Below are 12,112 nucleotides of genomic sequence, written 5' to 3'. Positions count from 1 at the left end.
CAGCTGCTGTAACAGCTTCTGGAGTCAGAGGCAGCCACCAGTGTAAAATAGAGTAGTTCTGAGGCTCTGCTCCCACCTTCACTGGACTTGCCCCCAATGAAGACTGGCTGGTCTGGTGAATTGGAGCCAAAAACTTGTGGGTGGAAATGCCAGAAGAACAGGCATATCATACACATCTTTGTTTATTGCTATTTAGCCTAACTTTTCCAACACACTAACACTCACATTTTGTTCTTTCATAAGAACGCTAAAAGATCCTTGCATTAGAATAGCCTCCCATGAGAACCAGGTATATTCTGATACAGTTAAACCATGGAAAAGGGCCCCAAATGGGCTGGGATTTAAATTGGTGTGTGCACCCTGGGTCCTATCCTAAAATCTCCACAGAGGGAACCTCAATGGGCATTCCACACACACAAGCCCTTCAGAACCAGACCCTATGATGCTACCAAGATATAGGCTGGCTAGTCCAACATCCACTGAAGACACAGGAAATATACCAGCCTTAGACGCATAACACCCTATCCTGCCATCTAAGCTGTATCCTGCTAAGAGAATTAACAACTTATGTGTAAGAGAGACAAGTTGGGGGGTTGGGCTGAGAAGAGATACTATCTTTTACTGGACCAACTTCTGTTGGTGAGAGAGACAACTTAGCTTTTGAGCTTATTACACAGGGCTTCTTCAAGTCTGGGAAATCATAGTGTCACAGCTAAGTACAAAGTGGAACAGATATACTAGCATAAGTAGTTAGCCCATATTCTAAGGGGCCATTCAAGGTGAAGTGGCCTGCTAACACCCCTGTAGTCACAGGACAAAGAGGGGGATTAGTGAGTTACAGATTGTTGCAATAAATCATAAATTCATTTTCACCAGTGGAAGTGAGAGAGAAGTCAGACCTATAGTCTCTGCCCTGAAGGGTTTTCAATTCTGGTTAAGAGAAGAAAAACAGAAGGATGCACCAGGAGTAACTAAGAGGGAGAAGAGAAGGGCAGACTGTCCAGCCATGTGGTTGCATGGGAGAATGATGCCTGTGGTTGGAGTTTTGGGGCTGTGGAGGGATGGTGTTTGATTTTTACCCCTTCTAGTTTGTTAATAGGTTTGGCGTTTATAGGCCTGTTTGAGGAAGTGGGTTTTTTGAGAAGGGCCTTGCTGGATAAGAGAGGAGCAGAATGGTAGATTGGGGGTCAGGAAGAGAGTTCCAGGCATGGAAGAAAATTTTATAATGCAAGAATTAAAATGCAAGAAGCCAAGGGTCATTGCTTCTCTTTAACACTGTTTTCCTTGGTCGTGTTTGTTCTACTGGAGTGTTAAAGGGACTTTAATAGTACTAAATGAACACAAGTGCCTTGGGCCATTCGAAATTCCTGCCAGTCCATTATCCTCCTACTGCCTGAGAATTACTCTCCTCTTTGGCAACTCCCCAAGCCAATGCAACAACTACAGACTGACCCAGTGCTACTAAGCTAAAAAGTACAGAGGACTCCAGCCATGGAAAGGAAGTGGGCCCAGACAATGCCACATATGCCACAAACACTTTCCTAGATGGTCTTCTCTCAGCTATCTGGCAAGTCACGTTGTATAGAGGATTATTTTAACACACAGGGCCAGATGCTAAATTAACATAAATTGGTGCAACTCCATTTAAATGAGTGTGGCTTTTCCCATTCACACCAGCTAAAAATCTGGCCCCCATATATAATTAGAAGACAACAAGAAATAATATGGACCACTTACAAATTCCTACAGAAATGTGCAGTGTGTGGGGACGGTGATGTGGGGGCGGGGGGGTGAGGGAGCTGAACAGAGATTTTTCATGTTATATTTAAACACACACCAGTCACCTCATGGTGCTTCCCCTCCCCCTCCCTGCTGCCACGCTGCTGTGCAATGCTTTAACAGGAACCTAAGCACCACATAGTTTCATTAATTTCTGCAAGATCAAACAACCACCCTCAAGTACTGCAAGCAAGATAGGGAGAGAGAATACCTGCACTGAATGGGACATGCCCTTGGAAGACATCAGAATGTCACCGCAGAAACCTGACTCAATGCTACTAAAACGTTGCAATGATATAGCACTTTTCATCCATAGCTCTCAAAGCACTTCACAGAGTATTAGTAATCCCAATGTACAGAGGGGCATCTGAAGCACTGAGTGCTCAAGCAACTTGCTCAAGATCGCCCAGTGAGTTAGTGGTGGAGATTAGAATCAGAAGACAACAGGAAGGAAAGGCTAAAATAAAGCACATTCTATACCATTAGCACCATCCCTGGCCCTTGGGCAAATAACAAAGATCCTTAGCTAACATTACCAGTCCCTCTAATTGCATTAAACAAGCTACTCCCTCAAAGAGCATAAAGCGTGATTCTAGCAGTGTGGGCACTAATGAGTCACAGTCTTGTCATGAGACACCAAAGGCTTCCTCACAACTGTCATTGTCCTAACCTCTGTCAAGGCTTCAGGGCTATTTCCTGCATGTTAACCCCAAACATTGTAAAAATAATCTTGCCACTATATTTAATTCACCAATATAGGGTAAAATCCTGGGCCTGCCGAAGTCAATGGGCGCTTTGCCATTGACTTCCTGGGGGACACTGTTTCACCCACAATATTTACTGCTTCAGTGATACTGTGATTTAGGAAACAAATGAGATTGGCCCTTCTGTGATTAATCTTTCACAGCAGTTTTATGTCAATCCCAAATTCCCTCCATACAGCATTAAGGGTGTGTCACCCTAAACTCAGATAGAATAATAATCCAAGCTATCCACTTTCAGAGGGTTTGAATGATAGCTGGAGAGTCTTGTGAAACTTGGGATATAGCATCTTGGACCAACCCATTGACCCATCTAGGCTGGTGCTCTGCTTCCAGCAGGGACCAATACTTAATGCTTACAGAGGAAGGTGAGGAAAAAGCCTGCAATACATTAGATTAGCAATGCAGTGCTGGACAATGGAGGGGGAAAGGTGGAGGAGGGGAAGAGAGAAATTCTTTCCTGGCCCCTGTGTGTAAAGCTTTCTCACTGCACATTCCCCGACACAGAGCATGGCCTGATAGAGTGTAGCAAAGGCAAAGTTAGGAATAGGGGGAAGGCCTGAATCTACCTATGAACATCTCCTGAACATTATGTAAGCGGGGGGAATGGTCCCGCTACTGTGGGGAACTTTCCTGGCTTATACACAAACCCGGTGAAGTGGGCAAGTGAAAGGATTTGAGCCCTCGCTCCCACTTCCTTTACCCAAAGGCCTGCCTGACCTCGAGGGCTCCCCTTCCACTCTCCTGTATGGCAGAGTCCTGGTAACCCCACCAAGGCTGGACCCAGGATTCCTGGGGGGCTCAACCCCCCCAACCTTGTTGTGGTCACTTAGGGCGGGGCTAGGGTGTCCCCACTCCAGGGTGCTCTCTCTGCACTCGATGCTTCCCTGACCCACTGATCATTTCATACAGTTCAAAGCAAATACAATTTATTAAACAGCAATCAATTTTTAAAAATAAGAAAAACCATGGGAAAGGTTAAAGTAAAACACGTAACCTGGCATGGGGACATCACCACCAGCGTCTCTGTAATGTAAGGGCAGTTCACAGTCTGTTCCTCACAAGACCCAGGCCTCCTTCTCAGGCCCTGGCTGTGCTGCAGGGATGTTGTGTGTCGGACACTTGCTCTGGTGGTGGCCACACACCCTGACCCAGGAGTAGGCAACCTATGACACGCGTGCTAAAGGCGGCACGTGAGCTGATCTTCAGTGGCACTCACACTGCCCGGGTCCTGGCCACTGGTCCGGGGGGCTCTGCATTTTAATTTAATTTCAAATGAAGCTTCTTAAACATTTTGAAAACCCTCTTTACATATGGCAATAGTTTAGTTATATAATAAAGACTTATAGAGAGACCTTCTAAAAAACGTTAAAATGTATTACTGGCACACGAAACCTTAAATTAGAGTGAATAAATGAAGACTCGGCACACCACTTCTGAAAGGTTGCCGACCCCTGCCCTGACCTCCAGGTGGCAGGACCCTTCTTCCCAGCATCACCCCCACCCCGTCGGAGTTACAATCCCCCTCCAAGTCTGGCCTGCAAGGCCTCTTGGCTGGGGGCACCTCCCTGCGCTGGGTCCGCTGCCCAGGGTCCCCTCGTTCTCCCCAGCTGCTCACTGCACCCGCCTCCGGACTGCACCAGCCCCAGCCTCACCACTCTGCCTCAGCTCCAGCCCCTCCACTCTGCCTCAGCACAGCTGCTGCTGCTGCTCTGCCTCCAGCCCCCGGGCTGCTTCTCCGGTCCCTCTGGCTCTCGTTGCTGCAGTTCTGCTCCCAGGACAGGTCTGCTCCCTGGGCTGCTTCGGTGACTGCTCCCAGCACTGACCTGCTCCCTGGGCTGCTTCTCTGGCCCCCCTTGCTGGCACATTTCTACTCCTCAACTCACCTTGGCCCCTGCTTTCTCCTTAGCTCGGCCCCACTCTGTCTGACCCTGGCAATTCCAGCTCATACAGAGGATGGGACCCCCCTGGCTGCCTGACTCCCTGATGAGCCTGCTCTCCCTGTCAATCAGGCTGACCTGGAGCATTGGCCTCTTCCCACTGTTCCTGGGGACTGTCAGTCTCAGGGTCCTGATTTCCCATTGACCCTTCCCCTTTCTTTTGGTACTGAGAGCTAGGGGACAACAGCCCCCTTACATTTAGCAAAGTTCTGATCCTGATCCAAAGTTGGCAGGCCTATGGCTAGCTAGTAATTTAGAATAGCTGCGGTCAGGACATGGACTGCAGTAGATCAACACTGATTGTTGTCACCATTGATAATCCAGATCCTGGAATGTTTAGCTACAGAGCCCTGACTTATAGGTATTAACCAAAGCAAGTACCTCCATCAGGGTGGTGTCTTATGGGTCAGAACTCTCAGGGGAGGACTGAATATGCCACTGCAAGTGGAAATCACTGTTCCCTGTTGGGTGCACTGAAAGTTTAGGCGCTAGGGTGTTACCTAATACTTTATGTCACATACATTGCAAAAGCTGCATTGATCTTAGATTACAGACTCCAGGACAGGCTGCCAAGCTTGGGCCATTTTTGAAGCAGTTCAGTGTGTGATCAGCCCCATGAAAACTAAAAGGAATTTACAACCAGATGTTCCCAGATTGAGGCACTGAGATCATGATTTCACAGCTACAGTGTGTCTCCTTATTGGCTCAAGCACTGGGCAGACTGAAGTTTTTACTGTTAGCTAAAGCCCTAATTTGGGGCAGGCAATCCCACAGAAGGTCAGGTTCTGCACTTACCACAAAGTCCAGCCATCTTGCAGGACACAAGCCCAGTCTCCTTCTCCTGCCTGTGTTCCATGGATGGGGTGCTGGATCATAGGATCCTTCTGGGCTGCAGGGTAAGTACACAGCCCTCTTCTCCTTCTCTGGGAAAGGGTTTTCAGATCACAGGTTTTTTCTTAGCCAGTTGCTTCCCTCATTTCCTCATAATTCTGCCAGATCCAGCTGCAGCCTTCCTTACTGCCAGGCATGAGGTGCTGCTGATGCATGTAGCAGGAGCAAATAGAGTTCTCTTAAAATGGTCCTACTCATTCCTGTCTGAGCAATCTCCCAAGCTAGTAATAGGCAATTCCACTCTCAGCTGTGGAGTCCCTCAAGAGTCAAACTCAACACCCGTCTTTTTCAACAGGTGTAATCCCACCACTGGAATGCATGAGGCAGTACAAGCTCCAACATCGTCAGCGGGCTGGTGGAAGTCCCCTCAACCTCTCCTTCTCATCTGACCTCGGAGAAGCAATTTCCTGGCTGTCCCACTTTGTGGCAGAAAGAGAAGCCTGGATAAAAGCCAGTTGGCTTAAAATCTGCTCAAACAAGTTGAAGGAGATACTGATTATGAAGTGGAAGCACCCTGAAGAACTGGCAACACTACAGAGATTATCTGTCCATCCATCATGAAAACTGTCCACAAGCTCAGAGATTTACTAGATCTGTGCTCTCTGAATCCCAGATACCAGCAGTAGCCAGAAATGCCATTCTCTGCTTTAGGCTAGCCAAAAGACTGTTCCCCCCTCCCAACCCTTTTCTTCCTGTGAAGATCTTACCTCCATCAACCATGCATTTGTGACATCAAAAATAGATTGTGGCAAAGCGTTTTACCAAGGAATAAGTGCACAAGTCAGCTAGAAATTTCAGCTAGTGCAGAACATCATTTCCACCTCCTGAGTGGGGCTGGCTGACAAGAACAGATTTAAATAATTTTATTAAGATGATGTTAAAATAAAAAGAAAACAGTACAGAGTTTAAGCATAGAAGTTTCTGGTTATCAGGGAATAAAGTACAGATTATCAAGGGGTGCAAAATTTGCTTTAGGAACGGGTGGCGTAAGGAATACATAATCTGCAATCTCCCCGATTGGGGATAAAAGGTTAACGGGTCAAAGTACAGACATTGAGATATGGGGGTATGTTGTTCATATAATGGCTATGTTCAGGTGTGGAGTATAATTAGTGGATACGATGATGAGGATGGATTTACCCTCATTTGGTGAGATTTAATGTTCAGTGAGTTTATGGTTCCAGTTCATATGGTCCAATGGAAAAAGTCTCTCGGTCCCTTTCTCATAGTTGATGCACGATGTCGTACTGGCTCACATCTCAGTGACAGGTCCTCACCTCTGGAACTCACTTCCATTAGCTATTTGCCTAAAGCCAAGCCTGTCCACATTCTGAAAGTGCTGCAAGACTAACCTGTTTAGCCAGGCTTTTCTATAGATGCTAACTCAGTTTCCTCTAACTTCTGCTGTCAATACCCTGCCCCTCTATTCCTTTAGCCCCCAGTAAAGTTCCTGTAAAGTTCCATGAACACCAAGGGTGCTCTAGAGATAAAACAGTAATCAGTGGAATGCCGGCCTTGTTTCTTATTCATAAAAGGTCAATCAAATTCTACCATTAGATGAGCATCCATTGATTTCAGTGGAAATTGTATGAGCTGAACACACATATCCAGAGTCAAAAGTTGGCCCAGCAACTTTCTCCCTTGGCTTTACTTATGTTATTGGCTTTGTACAGTACATGGCCCACAAATACTTTCAGAAGCATTTCAAAAAAATTTTCACAGTTCAAAATAAAAGAACAGGAGTACTTGTGGCACCTTAGAGACTAAAAATTTATTAGAGCATAAGCTTTCGTGGGCTACAGCCCACTTCATCGGATGCATAGAATGGAACATATAGTAAGAAGATATATACATACATACAGATAAGTTGGAAGTTCCCATACAAACTGTGAGAGAATAATTAGTTAAGATGAGCTATTATCAGCAGGAGAAAAAAACTTTTGTAGTGATAATCAAGATGGCCCATTTAGACAGTTGACAAGAAGGTGTGAGGATACTTAACTTAGGGAAATAGATTCAATATGTGTAATGACCCAGCCACTCCCAGTCTCTATTCAAACCCAAGTTAATGGTATCTAGTTTGCATATTAATTCAATCTCAAAGAAAAGGAGTACTTGTGGCACCTCAGAGACTAACCAATTTATTTGAGCATAAGCTTTCGTGAGCTACAGCTCACTTCATCGGATGAAGTTGCATCCGATGAAGTGAGCTGTAGCTCACGAAAGCTTATGCTCAAATAAATTGGTTAGTCTCTAAGGTGCCACAAGTACTCCTTTTCTTTTTGCAAATACAGACTAACACGGCTGTTACTCTGAATTCAAGCTCAGCAGTTTCTCATTGGAGTCTGTTTTTGAAGCTTTTCTGTTGCAAAATTGCCACCCTTAAGTCTTTTACTGAGTGGCCAGAGAGGTTGAAGTGTTCTCCTACCGGTTTTTGAATGTTATGATTCCTGATGTTATGACTACTGTGCTAATAAGTGATGGTTACATAAATACCACCCTAAACCAGAAACCTACAGAGCGCTATACTTACCTATATGCCTTCAGCTTCCATCCAGGACACACCACATGATCCACTGTCTACAGCCAAGCTCTAAGATACAACCCCATTGGCTCCAATCCCTCAGACAGAGACAAACACCTACAAGATCTCTATCAAGCATTCTTAAAACTACAATACCCACCTGCGGAAGTGAAAAAAGAGATTGACAGAGCCAGAAGAGTACCCAGAAGTCACGTACTACAGGACAGGCCCAACAAAGAAAATAACAGAACGCCACTAGCTGTCACCTTCAGCCCCTAACTAAAACCTCTCCAGCGCATCATCAAAGATTTACACCCTATCCTGAAAAATGATCCCTCACTCTCACAGATCTTGGGAGACAGACCAGTCCTCGCTTACAGACAGCCCCCCAACCTGAATCAAATACTCTCCAGCAATCACACACCACACAACAAAAACACTAACCCAGGAACCTATCCTTGCAACAAAGCCTGATGCCAACTCTGTCCATACGTTTATTCAAGTGACACCATCATAGGACCTAATCATATTAGCCACGCCATCAGGGGCTCGTTCACCTGCACATCTACCAATGTAATATATGCCATCATGTGCCAGCAATGCCCCTCTGCCATGTATATTGGCCAAACCAGACAGTCTCTAAGCAAAAGAATAAATGGACATCGGGCTTTGTTGCAAGGATAGGTTCCTGGGTTAGTGTCTGTAAGCGAGGACTGGTCTGTCTCCCAAGATCTGTGAGAGTGAGGGAACACTTTTCAGGATAGGATGTAAATCTCTGATGATGCATTGGAGAGGTTTTAGTTGGGGGCTGAAGGTGATGGCTAGTGGCGTTCTGTTATTTTCTTTGTTGGGCCTGTCCTGTAGTAGGTGACTTCTGGGTACTCTTCTGGCTCTGTCAATCTGTTTTTTCACTTCAGCAGGTGGGTGTTGTTTCTTTAGTTAGGAGCGTCACTGAACTGAGGTCTTTGGCCAAGACCCTTCTTATATTCTGTTTCTCCCTTTAAATGTTATGTTTCTTTTACCCCCTACCTGATTATATTCCTAAAGTACATTTGGAGCTTCACATTTACCAGCCTGATGTGCCACTTACTTTTTAACTGAATCCATTTTCACAACAACAGAAAGACCAGGTCCAACCTAGCCTGTAGTGCAAATATCATCTGAGTTCTGTCTTACAGTTTAGCTAAGTTTTTATAGCCACCATAGTCATGGTACTTTGCAATACTGGCCTTAGATCAATTATAAAATGAAATATACTAAAACTCCAATTGTACAAATATTAGTGGAAGAAAAATATTTCCCCTTTATTCCTCCTGCAAAGTAATATCAGGGCCAATCCTGCAGTCCTTGCTTATATGAGTAGTCCCATTAAAGTAAACAGGGCTCCTCACCTGAGAACATGATGCAGGATTGGAACCATTTTCTATTGGCACCATGGCTTTTAATTTTGAGTGCACAATGAAGATGGGATTTTCAAAAGTGCTCCCTTTATGACAAAAATCCCTGAACTGTGGGGCGCGCACACACATGGGGGGGGGGCATGGAGGAACCTTTGGGGGCACGTGGCAGGGCCTGGGCCAGCCTCTACAGGGGTGGGGAGGGAGCATCACTCAGCCCCTTCCCACCCCCAGCCGCATCCCCAGCTTCCAGCCCCACGCCTGGCCCCGCCCTTAGCCTCAGCTACTGGCTGTGGCTCTGTTTCCAGCCTGGGGCTGGGGCTGAGGCAGGGACGAGGCTGGGAGTGGAGCCGCTCCTGGCCCCGGGACCAGCTGTCTGCCCCCACAGCAGCCTGCCTGCAGCACCGCTCCCAGCCCCAGATCCACCTCAGGCCCCAGCCTTGGCCCCCTTAACCCTGTCCCCATTCCTCCCCACACCTCCCCTGGAGCCACAGCCCCACTCCCAGCTTTGGGAGGAGGGCAGAGGGGCACAGACAGGAGTAAGGGGAGGCAAGAACCTCAAAAGTTTAGGGACCACTGCTTTATGGGAACAGAGGCCAATGCTGAGTGCTTTTGAAAATCCCACCCTTAATATTTAGTTGATTCGCCAGTTAATGTTTATATTTTTAAGGGCATCTGAGAGGCACCTCTGACCAAAATATTATTCAAAACTAAAGCATAAATAAGGTGATCACACTGACATTTCATAACCGACCAATAATGTTCACAGCGATGCACCATTGGTACTTGCTGTAACTATCACATACCTTGGAGGCATTATGGTATCAGGCTCGCAGCTTAGTTACTGTCAGCACTCAAGAAGTGTTCAGGTGAGTGTAACAAAATTCATGGAGCTTCTATGGTAGCACAGTAACACCCTTGGCCTTAAGTTTGCATTATTTGGCCTCTGTATTTTCCAAAAAAGAAATCAAACTCCATAAAAATGTTCATATGTTATCCCAGTGACCAGGGAAACTGCTTTTGGTGGTGATTAGCTAAGGAGGGTCCACTATTAGAACACCAATTGGTTTCCACAGCAAGTATTTGTTTTGTTTCAAGTTTCAGGAACTAAAGCCTCTTACGTTCTCGCAGCCAAGCTGCCTCGTCAGCTCAGTGGCAAGAACCCTTGCTTGGGTAGACTGAAGCTTGTGTCACCCCCACTATGTCCCCATGAAATAGTTAACCTGTTGTCCTAGGATATACCTGTTTGTTTACATATGTGACAATGACAGCCTCTAGTGGAGCACATGTGGATCAACAACAACATTTCACAAGACCCTTTCTACAAGGAGTACAGATGGGAGAGTTTGCTTTCTTTCAGAATGAGATTATTGCCTTATATTATACATGGTGTTTGCTAATGAATCAGACAATAAAGTTTCTTCATACACCCTAACTAGTTAGAATCATAGAATCATAGACTTTTAAGGTCAGAAAGGACCATTATGTTCATCTAGTCTGACCTCCTGCACAACGTATGCCACAGAATTTCACCCACCCACTCCTGAAACAAACCCCTAACCTATGTCTGAGCTACTGAAGTCCTCAAATAATTGTTTAAAGACTTCAAGGTGCAGAGAATCCTCCAGCAAGTGACCCGTGCCCCAAGCTGCAGAGGAAGGCGAAAAACCCCCAGGCCTCAGCCAATCTGCCCTGGAGGAAAACTCCTTCCCGACCCCAAATATGGTGATCAGCTAAACCCTGAGCATGTGGGCAAGACTCACCAGCCAGACACCCAGGAAAGAATTATCTGTAGTAACTGAGATCCCACCCCATCTAACATCACATCAGAGGCCATTGGGCGTATTTACCGCTAGAAGTCAAGGATCAGTTAATTGCCAAAATTAGGCTATCCCATCATACCATCTCCTCCATAAACTTATCAAGCTTAGTCTTGAAGCCAGATATGTCTTTTGCCCCCACTGCTCCACTTGGAAGGCTGTTCCAGAACTTCACTTCTCTGATGGTTAGAAACCTTCATCTAATTTCAAGTCTAAACTTCCTGGTGGCCAGTTTACATCCATTTGTTCTTCTGTCCACATTGGTACTGAGCTTAAATAATTCCTCTCCCTCCCTGGTATTTATCCCTCTGATATATTTATAGAGAGCAATTATATCTCCCCTCAGCCTTCTTTTGGTTAGGCTAAACAAGCCAAGCTCCTTGAGTCTCCTTTCATAAGACAGGTTTTCCATTCCTTGGATCATCCTACTAGCCCTTCTCTGTACCTATTCCAGTTTGAATTCATCTTTCTTAAACATGGGAGACCAGAACTGCACACACTATTCCAGATGAGGTCTCACCAGTGCCTTGTATAACGGTACTAACACCTCCTTATCTCTACTGGAAATACCTCGCCTGATGCATCCCAAGACCGCATTCGCTTTTTTCACGGCCGTATCACATTGGCGGATCATAGTCATCTTGTGATCAACCAACACTCCGAGGTCCTTCTCCTCCTCTGTTACTTCCAAGTTATTAAGGGTGGGATCCACAAAGGGACTTAGGTGTTGCAATGCTGAGAATCACGGTGCCCAGGCCAAGATCCACAAATGGACTTAAGCACCTAAGTCTCCCTTTTGGCTCCACTGCACTCCCCAAAACTCCTGTCGAACCTGATAGGTGCCTAAACTTACTCAGCCCCTCAATTTTCAAGATTAAAGTTCCCTTGGCACCTATGTTTCTGCCTGTGGGCAGGCACACTTCTGCCTCCCTCTGGGTGTGCAAATTACTATCTCCCACCTGAGCCCTAGAGCCGTTTATGAACTGGGGGAAGAGGCATT

Source organism: Eretmochelys imbricata, chromosome 5, assembly GCF_965152235.1.
Source record: "Eretmochelys imbricata isolate rEreImb1 chromosome 5, rEreImb1.hap1, whole genome shotgun sequence".
Taxonomy (NCBI): Eukaryota; Metazoa; Chordata; order Testudines; family Cheloniidae; genus Eretmochelys; species Eretmochelys imbricata.
Note: the sequence above shows the minus strand (reverse complement) of the source record.